This window comes from Gossypium hirsutum, chromosome D06, assembly GCF_007990345.1.
Source record: "Gossypium hirsutum isolate 1008001.06 chromosome D06, Gossypium_hirsutum_v2.1, whole genome shotgun sequence".
Classification (NCBI taxonomy): domain Eukaryota; kingdom Viridiplantae; phylum Streptophyta; class Magnoliopsida; order Malvales; family Malvaceae; genus Gossypium; species Gossypium hirsutum.
This window is the reverse complement of record NC_053442.1, coordinates 13,376,279-13,387,274: the sequence shown is the minus strand read 5'-3', so window position 1 is coordinate 13,387,274 and position 10,996 is coordinate 13,376,279.

The window sequence follows — 10,996 nt, the reverse complement described above, 5'->3', positions numbered from 1 at the left end:
CCAAGAGAGTGGAAGCTCTAGCTTTTAAGAAGGTTAAGCCATGAAGACAATGAAACGTCAGGTGAGCTTCTAAACTTCAACCTTGGTTGTTCGGATTGATGTTGTCTAAGTATGTCATGAAAAGCATGTTCACATGAGTATTTGCAGTCTGCATGATAATATGCATAAGGTAGATGTGGTATAATAATGTGTGTGTGTTTGCATGATAACTGTAGGAAAAAATCTATATGGGATAGATGAATTTAAGAAGGGAATTGGGGAGTGATCTTGTTAAATATCGCCTCGGGTGAAGCTTCGGGCATTGCGGAGGGAATATTACGGTGTTCGAACATCAATGTTAGGTGTTGTAAATGAGGTAATGGGAGAAGGACTCAATAAAAATCATGGAATGGTATTTACTGCGATCGACGGTATCGACTTGTCCTTCGGGGCAACACCGTGATGACGGTATATAGCGTAAAATCATAGATGAAAGAGACCATGGTAGTTTGGTATATGGTTCGTAACATAAGACCATGGATGAAAGATGCCATGATAGCATGGTACAAGGTATAAGGTATACAATGTAAGACTATATATGAAAGATGCTATGGTAGTAGGTATAATGAGTAAGACCATGGAGGAAAGACTCCATGGCAACATATGATATTGCTCTAGGATGGCAAATTGGTGTAAGACCATGGATGAAAAAATCCATGGCATCCACAAAATAGATAGCCCGTTTGGATGGTAAACACATGACAAATATAGTTCGCTGGATAGTAAACACATAACAGAAATAGTCTGTTAGGACAATAAACACAGAACATAGATAGTTCACTGGGACAATAAACACAGAACAGATAAAGTCCATCGGGATAGTAAACATGAGGTAAGTCTTCCAAAAAGGTAAGCAAAATAAAGAGAATGGTATAATACCACAGCACGACTACAACAACCCATAGAGTCCGTCAGGAAATAAATGCTAAAAGTCTGCTAGGACCTCAAGTGAGGAGTATACTGCTAGTGCGTCAAGTATGAGAAACCATACATGTGGGAGAAGAGTTAAAAGAAAGTGTAAGTAGTGAAAAACAAATCTGGAGGAATCCGCTAAAATGGTGAAAGTGATAAGAATAGATGTAAAAGTGGACAAGGCATGGGTAAAGACCCAACAATAATTAATGAAGATAGGTCGTGCGAGAGCTAGCCAAATTATAGGAATGTAAAAAGGGGAGATTATTCGGGGATCGCAAGAAAGGATCCAAAATCAAGAGCTGTCAAGAAGGGCTCTTTAAAGTTGAACTCTGTGAGAGGATGGAGAAGTGCTCTCTAGGATAAGGATTTTGTCCAGTGGACAATATGTCTGTCAGGACTATTCCTCATTGAGGAAAGTCTATTGTGGGTACACCGCCACAAAGATAGCTCTGTAGGAAGGAAACAAACAAGTAAGATGTGAGGCTTGCATAGTTGCATGAATGATAACCTGTGAAATCGCCAGAGTGGCGAGGCCTACTAAAGATCTACATAATACAGAGATGTCAACAAGTCCTTAGGGACTATGGTATGTAAAAAGGGTGTCTGCCAAGGGTTGGACTGACCATGGAAGTCCACTAGGAAAGGTGTGTCCTAAGAACCCTTAGGCAGAAAGATGAAGAAGCTACTATAAAGGTACATGAAGGTAAACAAGCGTACAACCAGGTAAGGTAGAGAACGACAAATACCCTATATGCGGGGAGTATGAAAGGAAAGATAAGAAGTAAGAATAGGTTTTGATGATATGGCAAAGTATCTGGGATATGGTCGAGTAGAGAGTCCATGTAACACCCCTATACCTGGTTCGACCCAAGGAACATGATATAGGAATATTACATTTGGTGCCAAAGTGATTTTGGCTAAACACTAATAAATTTGAACAAAAAAAAAAGGTTTTCATTAAATTACTTCAATATTATCATTCTCAATGTTCAGGGACATTACAAGATATTATTCTATCCTTGGAAGTGTTAAAAATATGACTTTTGCACAAAACAAGGGCAAAGTATCGATACCTTTGGCCTAAGTATTGATATTTTTCCTTCATTATCGATACCAATCTAAAAATCAATACCAAAAGTGTATTCTGTTTTAGAATTTTTCAAAATCAAGCTCTTGGTATCAATACCTTACCCTTAGGTATCGATACCTTGGGTGAATTTTTGGACAAAACACTTGGAAAATTTGCTAAAAACCCCCTGCATTGTTTTCAAGCCATTTCAAAGTTTAAAACCAATTCAAAATAATCCCAAATCAACCTTATTTAACATATGTTCAATTAATTATGTATGTATGCATTTATATTTTTATAATTCAATGCAAATATCACCAAATTTCTTCTTTAGACCCTAAAATAAGTAAAGTTTTCATAACTTATATTTTAGTCCCTACTACTTGGAACACACTTGATCTTCCTAAGTACATGCCATTCTATTCCAAATTATGAAACATACCCTCTTGGCACTTGGAGATGTGATGAGATGGATGACCACGACCTCAACTACTACCCTTTAAAATCACTGTACCTACGCATTAAAAATAAACGCGTTAAGTCGGTGAAGACTTAGTAAGTACCCATGATATTCAAATTCTATTAAATTCTTTAAATCCCAATATCTCATTTCTTTGTTTATTTATCATATTACATCTCAATTACTTATTATCATATTCATTTGTAACCTTTTTACTTATTTCACAATTTAGTCCTTAAATCCTCAAATCAATCTATAAAACTTACTATTCTTTTAATACATGTATCATATTTCATCATTTAGTGTAAATTTTCATAATTCCCTCACTATTTCTTTCACATTTTTTTTACATATTTAACTTACTAGTCATTGTCTTTCTTATACTTCCTCAAATACATTCAATTTACTTACATCTTCACTTTAGTAATTCAATATTTCGAACATTAATCGGAGATAAACCTTTACCTTGTAACGGAAATTGTTTACCTTTTTAACAGATGCCAATATACTAAATAGAACACTTAGGATATATGGAACTGATACAGAGGTGCACTAAAGTGCACTAATATAACAGTAGGCACTAGGGGTGTGCATTAGGTTAACCGACCCGAAATAGCTATAACTGAATTAATCGACCTTCCAAAATTTTTAACCATTAACCGAATCGAATTTTTTTAAAAAAATTAACCGAACCGAAATTTTTTCGGTTAATTAGGTCGGTTAACGAATTAACCGAAAATTGTATGGTTTTTATTTTTGGTTAAAAATTAACCGAATTAACCAAATTAACCGAATTACCTAAATTACCCGAATTGAATCACTACATAATTAAAAATATTACAAAGTCTTTGAATCACTACATAATTAAACATAATTCTTGAAATTAACACATAGTTGAAATGTAAGTCTTTAATATTCTCCATTTATATACATTTCTTCTCTCCAAAAAATCTCCATTTGCATTAAACCTAAAAAAAAAAACATGTGTAATTGGGTAGATACTTAAGAGTTAGACTTTAGTTTTATTTTTATTGGGTTGGTAATTGGGTAGACTTTAGTTTTAGTTTTATTGGGTTGGGTAATTGGGTAGACTTTATTTTTAGTTTTATTGCGTTGGGTAATTGGGTTGGGTTGGGTTGGATAATTTTATTTATTAATTTTTTCGGTTAATCGAAAAAATTCGGTTAACCGACGAGTTTCGAACCGAATTAACCGTTAACCGAAAAATCATTAAAAAATTAACCGACCCCAGACCGAAAAAATTCAGTTAACCGACCGATTAACCGAATTCGGTCGGTTAACCGAATTTTTTTGATTTTACCCGAATTATGCACACCCCTAGTAGGCACCGAAGTGCAAAATAGTAGGCATTGAAGTGCGGAACGATAAACACCGAAGTGCGAAACAGTAAGCGCTAAAGTGCAAGACGATAAGCGTGCTAAAATCTCCTTAATGGCATGCCATCTATATCCCAATGGTTCTAATCTCGTCTACTTGCGCAAATTATGTTATGCGCACATATCACTTTTACACTTTTCACATAATGCTTTTACATACTTTACAATTTAATCCTTGTATCAATAATCCGTATACTTATATCTTCACTATCTTTAATACATGTAATATATTTCTAAATTCAATATTCATCCATAATTCACTAATAATCCTTATCATGTATTTCACATATCATTTTTATATATTTTGTAATTTAGTCATTAGCACAATATTTCGTGTAGCAATATATTTTACTTTTAATAACACATATAATTTAATTCAATACTTATTAATATTCCAAAATTCACTACAACATCAATTTTTCTCATTTTAAGTGTTATACACTTCACTTTTCTATTTCTAATATAAATTTTTCCAAATTTATGATTAAACCCTTAATTTTCATAACTTAGGAAATAATTGTAGTGTGGATTACAAATTCATATATTCTTTTATTTTTATGTGTTTCATTATCAATATTTCCTTGTAAACTTTTATAACTTTCCAATTTAATCACTTTTTTTTCATAAAAGTTCTCTATTCATTATTACACAATTTTTCTTTGACGTCTCACTTAATTTACATAATTAATTCCACTATCTCATTTTCCACATCAAATTTCTATGTATTTCACTTGTATTATTTCCATCACATGTATTTCTCAAGTCTTTCAATTTAGTCATTGTATCCATAAAATTCACATTTTCCATAATTTCACTTATTTAATACTTTGTATATTTTTCGCTAACACATAACCCAACTATTATACTTTTATTATAATTTCCTCCTTCACTTAAGAAATTATTTCACACTATATATATATTTTACTTAATTGCCACTTACTTTACAAAGATCACATTTTAATCCTTAAATAACAAGGAAGTTCATGGGCACTTACCTCTTTTCTATCAAAATCTCTTGTTTTACTCTTCTCCTACCACTTGATTCACTTACTCAACTTCTCTCTTCATCAACATGTCAAATACACAATATTTTCCTCATGAGAAATCTTTACTTTAACACCATTTTTATGCTTTTCTGTCACTACTAAACTTAAAAATAACATAAAACCTTAACATTCATACCTTATTCTCTTGAAACCAAACTTTAACTTAACTTTCTCTCTCCTTCAACTTCTATTCTCTTGAATTTAACTTGCTATTCTAGCTTCCCAAAGTCTCCTTATTATTTTTCTCTCTTGATGGTTATGGAAATTCTTTTGATTTCTAAGTGAAAATGGTGGATTTTTGGTAAAAAGACCAAATTGTAAAGAAAAGAAATTTGTTCTTTCTTTCTTTTCTTCTTCTCATGTTAGTAGCATGGAAAGATGAAGAGAAGTCTTCATTCTCCTTTCCTTATATACTAAGTAAAATTTAATAAAATATAAATAAATGTCAAATCAAAATATTAATAAACTAATATTTATTTATTTATTTAATCTAAAATATCACCAACATCATCATTACCCTTCAAAATATCTTTCTTGCTAAATGACCATTTTGCCCTTATGATCCTTCAAAATTCCTTCATTGAATCATCACTCATTTTAGAAAAATTACGATTTAACCCATCATACTTTTTCCACTTATTCAATTTGATCTTAATTCATCCATTTTCCTTAGTTTCTAGATCCTTCCACCCTTAAAATATATGCACTATTGGTCCTTCAAATTTTCCATATTTACATTTCAACCCCTTAAATTTTAAGTATTTACTCTTGGGCCACAAAACTTTTCTCATTTTTACGATTTAGTCTTTTCTTGAATTAATACATCATAATATACTTCCTAAATAGATTTTTTTGACATAACTCAAACTTTCCCTTTTTGTCACTTTATTTCCTCATTTTACTGTACCAAAAATAATATCTCACTTTCTTACTGTAGCAACTTTCGGGGTGTTACAGTCCGACTAGGGGAAGGTCTTATAATGAGCCAAGTAGCTTAGAGATTCGGGTGGAGTTCACCACCCTGATCAAGAACAACTTTCTTGAGCAAGCAGGGGAAAATTTACATTTAGTTTATTTTACGTTTGTTACCTTTGTCCAGTAGGGTTTAATTATGATACAGCAAAGGAACTCACTAAGTTCATTTGAACTTACTAAAGTTGTTTCAATGTTAGTAAGATTTTTACATTATTCGATGACTCAGGTAAAGGACCTAGCCAGATAGAGATGAAATCGAGGATCACAGGCCATTAAAGTTATGCACATAGGAAAGGGTACCATCGAAGGCTTTGCCTCAGGGATTTTTATGTTATGGCCAGATAACGCGCTTAGGATTTGGATAAAGGCTTAGTTAACCTCTAAAGGAAAATGTAAAAATTTTATTGTAAAAAAACAGTCGGATATAGATAGAGAATTAAGAGACTAAGCATTCAATAACTTAAGGCCTTATTGTAAGATTTATTACTTTAATTTTCATTGTTTGGAAAATTTTAGACTATTTTATAGAATTTCAGTCAGGCAAATTAAGAATAGGTGAACCCGGTCCATTTGTGATGCTCAATATTTAGATCCGGTTGACAGTTCAGGTGTGGGGTATTATAACGCGATAGGAGATACCAATGGAAAATCATGGAATTTTTTTGGAAGAAGATAGACTTATGAACGATAAAGAAGTATACCGATCCACATACTTGTGTTGTAGTAGGTGCGTGATGTGATCACTTGATATTTCAATGTAACTTGAAAAGGGTTTTCGTTTTTGCTAATAACGTAATTTTGACTCGTATTTTGCAGTTGTCTCGTTTTTGCTAATAACGTAACTTTGACTCATACTTTGCAGGTGTAAGTCAAGATTATTCGAGGCTAGACTCTGACATGATATTTGACATAATTCTACTTATGGTGAAAGTGAGTCCTAGGATTCCCGTACCGATGTTGATTGCCAACATTCGTAGCCAGTACGATTACATGCCATCATACTATAAGACATGGGTCACAAAACAAAATGCTATAGATAAGTTGCATCACAGGTGGGATAGGTCATATAATGATTTGTGGTAATTGTGTCAGGTACTGGATCGATATATACCAGGTTCCATCATAGATCTAGAAACACACACAACGTACTTTCGCGATTATCTGGTTCCTGGGAAAAGAGTTTTCCATCGATTATTTTGGACCTTTGATTAATACAGGGAAGCTTTCCGGTACTGCAAGCCTTTGATACAAATTGATGGCACCTAGTTGTACGAGAGGTATGAGTATCTATTGTTGATGGTCGTTGCCCATGATGGTAATCGAAAGATTCTGTCGATTGCGTTTGTAATAACTTTGGGAGAAGAGACAGATGATTGAGATTTCTTCCTTAGTCGATTACGCCATCATGTTTGCCTCTAGCCCGACATATATGTCATATTCGACGGGAGAATCGGAATCTTGGCTGCTATTGAGTGACATGGTAGCCTTTGGGATCGCACACACCATAGGTATTGTATACGACATGTCGGCTCTAACTACCACTAAAAATAGCCTTCGAAAAGTAAGTGAGATCAAGTCATTGACATGGGTATGTAGTTGCCACTATTTTCACAATCGTGCTATACCATATTTCGTTTATTGTTTGCATTCATAGGTGTATTTTTCCTCGATAGGGTACGAGCTCGTCCAACATTGGTTCCACGAAATGTTGGATAACTTGCACGCTATCAATAGCTTCGGTTCGACGTACCTCGCTAACATACCTTTCGAATAGTGGACACAATTATATGACAGAGGCCTATAATACGGGCACATGACAACGAACCTAGTGAAATGCATCAATTTCTTATTGAAGATGAGTCGTTATTTGTTGATAACCTCAATTGTCAAAGAAACATATTTTTTTCTTGGCAGCCTTATTTTCAAAGTAGGATGAGGTATTTGTTAGATAGATAGTGGACGATTATGTTTTGCGCAAGGATGTCATGAAAGAAATTAGACGAAATGCAGATAGAGCAAACACTATGTATGTAGTGTGTCATTTGCGTCCAAACTTGAGATTTTGGGTCACGGAGTACGTTACACTTGACCAAGGCATGTTAGGTGTAGCATATCGTGTTAACCTATCAAAAGGGACCTACGATTGTGAGAGATTCTAGGCACTTCGATTCTCGTGCGCACATGCAATTACTGAATGTGCGAATGCACAAATACAGTACGTGTATTATATTAACGATGTGTATAGACTAGAACACATGCACAACGTATGGAGATCGGAATTCCCATCCGCCCTAGATGAGAATATGTGGCCGCCAGTGTCCAACGCCTGATTCGAGTTGGCACCGAATCTCAACTTGCGTCGCCTCCCAAACAGTTGTTCAAATTCTACTTGGATATGCACCAATATGGATGTTTGGGAGAGGGGTAATCAATAGAGGTTATGTGGCTACTGTAGAAACCCAAGGCATACGAAGGAAACATGTCAACATTTGAGGGATGCATTGAGGATTTAACGTCGCTAACATTTTTTTTGTACAGAAATTGATTACAATGCTTTTTTTTTGTACAAATTCTGTTCATTTTTTGGTATATCATTTGTATTTTCCGCCGTCTACTAACATTCGTATAGCAAAAAAATTGCCACTTTAAGCCCTACTTTAAGTACCAATTAAAATTTATCTAGCGATTAAACTTTTACCATTTTTACAATTTAGTCTTTGTACCTTAATTAATTACTAATTCGATAAAATTATCTATCCAAAATTTAATTTTCCTACTATATAACTCCATAAATATTGAAAAAAAAATTTATGGCTCCGATTTACGAAAATGAAGTCTTGAAACCACATTTTCTGATAGCATTGACTTTCGAACCGTTACATGTTTCATAGTAAATATTATATATGGAAAATTTCGTACAATATATATTAGAATTTAACAGAAAATTATGAGTTGCAACACAAATATAAAAATGATCATATTTTATTGATATAAATTATATTTACATCACAAAAAGTAAATGAAAAATATATATCATGGGTGTCGTAGGGCCAAATATGTGCTACAGGGTTGTGGTTGACAGTTGCTGGTTGGGGTCCCGACTTCTCCTCTTAGTTGTGATCATCATCTTCATCTTCACCTCGACCCCCATATTCATCTTCATCTTGACCATCGTCTTCATCTTCATTTCCACCATCGTCTTTGTATTCGTCTCCATCTCCTTCTTTCGTGATTGAATGCGGTGTCATCCTAGCCTCTCATCGTGTGTCATCCATTCTACGAGAAGGTGGTTGCGACGATGAGCCACCTTGATAAAACAACAACGCGATAGGTGTTTGTGACATTATCGGTGAATAACCATACGATGTCATAAAACCTGGTTGCGCATAATATCTGGGAATCATTATTGTTGACAGATATGCCTGTATTGATGTCGGCATTTGTGTCGGCACCGATGTTGACATCAAGGTGTAATATGTTGGGGACGGAGGTGCCGTAAAATACATACCTACAAAAAGGTGTAGATATAGGATGCTGTGGTGGTGCATAGTGTGGTTCATAATGTGATGCTTGTGAAAAATACATGGGGTTATTGAAAGGAATAGAAATATATGAAGGGAACTGACCGGAATGTAGTGCAGACATCGGTACCCCTTGTTGGGTTGCAGCTGATGACAAACCCGTCGTGACACTTGCTTTGGATCTACGATGCTGGGGTGGTCGTCATGGCCTCTTCAAACGAATTTGCCTACTATTCGCCTCCATCGACAGTAGATATAACTTGCTGGTGAGTCTAAACCAAGGGATGTACTCCAAAGAGGTTGTTGTATCCAATGAGAAAAAAAGTTCGTGAATGGGTAAGAAATCCATCCTACAATCCCAAATGTCAATATACTTATTGTAGAAATCTCTTCAATTTTCGTCGATTTCCCCCCGTAAATCAAGCTTGTACAGTGGTTCAATGTTTTGCAGTGGCGGCAAAATATGTCACATCGCTCGATTCAATTCGTCCGTATCCACCTGTAACAACTGACCCATCCACCAGTAAACCGAGTTGTAAAGTTATGTCCTCGAGTGTGATTGTACACTCACCGCATAGAAGATAAAATATGTGTGTCTCGAGTCTCCATCTTTCCAACAATGCGCTGATAAGTGTAGGATCCAATTTGCAGCCCCCGAGCATACGAGACGCATGTAAGAACCCCACATCTTGCAAATAACCATGAATTTCAGTATTTGGACTTTTTGATAAATTGTGTATGAACCCCTCCAAAACACTATCATTTGCCTATTTATATAAACAAAATAAAATAATTTTAAATATTTTAAAATTTTAAAAACTTTAAAATTAACTTAATTGAAAATAACGAAATTTAATTTTTTTTACCATTACCGATTGAGCGGCAGAAATTTGCTTGTCATCGAAATGAATAAGAAAACATGTCATTCGTGAAAATTTAATCAAATGAATAATCTACGAAATAATAAAATAAAAATATAATATTTTTAAATAAATATATTTGAAAATTTCGAACAAATCTTGAGGAAAATGAGAGAATTGAGAGTTTAAAGAAAATATAGAGAGTTGGATTTGAGTGAAAAGAATGAAAATGGCCTAATATTTTTAGGAAAATAAAATAACCATTGGGTTGTTTAAAAATTTTATCGTTGTGGCGTTTGAGTTTTTACTGTTAGAGTGATGATTTTGGAGGACACACTTTCACACTCCCTCTGTAAAATCGATTTATTTCTCTAATTTTTTTAAAAAAAATAGAATATTTGGCCAAAAAAAAGAATTTTGGTTTTTCAAGAAAACATAGAGAACCACCAAAACAATTTTAGATATTTCATTATTTGATGTTGAAAAATATGAACATAACATATATGATAAGTGTAATTACATGTTATTATTTACTATCATAAAATATTAACTGATCTAATTTAGTTAATGTTTATTGGGCTTTAGTTACTAAATAAAACATGGGCCAAATATGTGTAGATACTTTAGTAACTAATTTTTAATTGATGATAAGTTAATTAAAAATTAGGGATAATATGTAAAAGTTATGTATATTAAATAATGGTTCCCAAATTA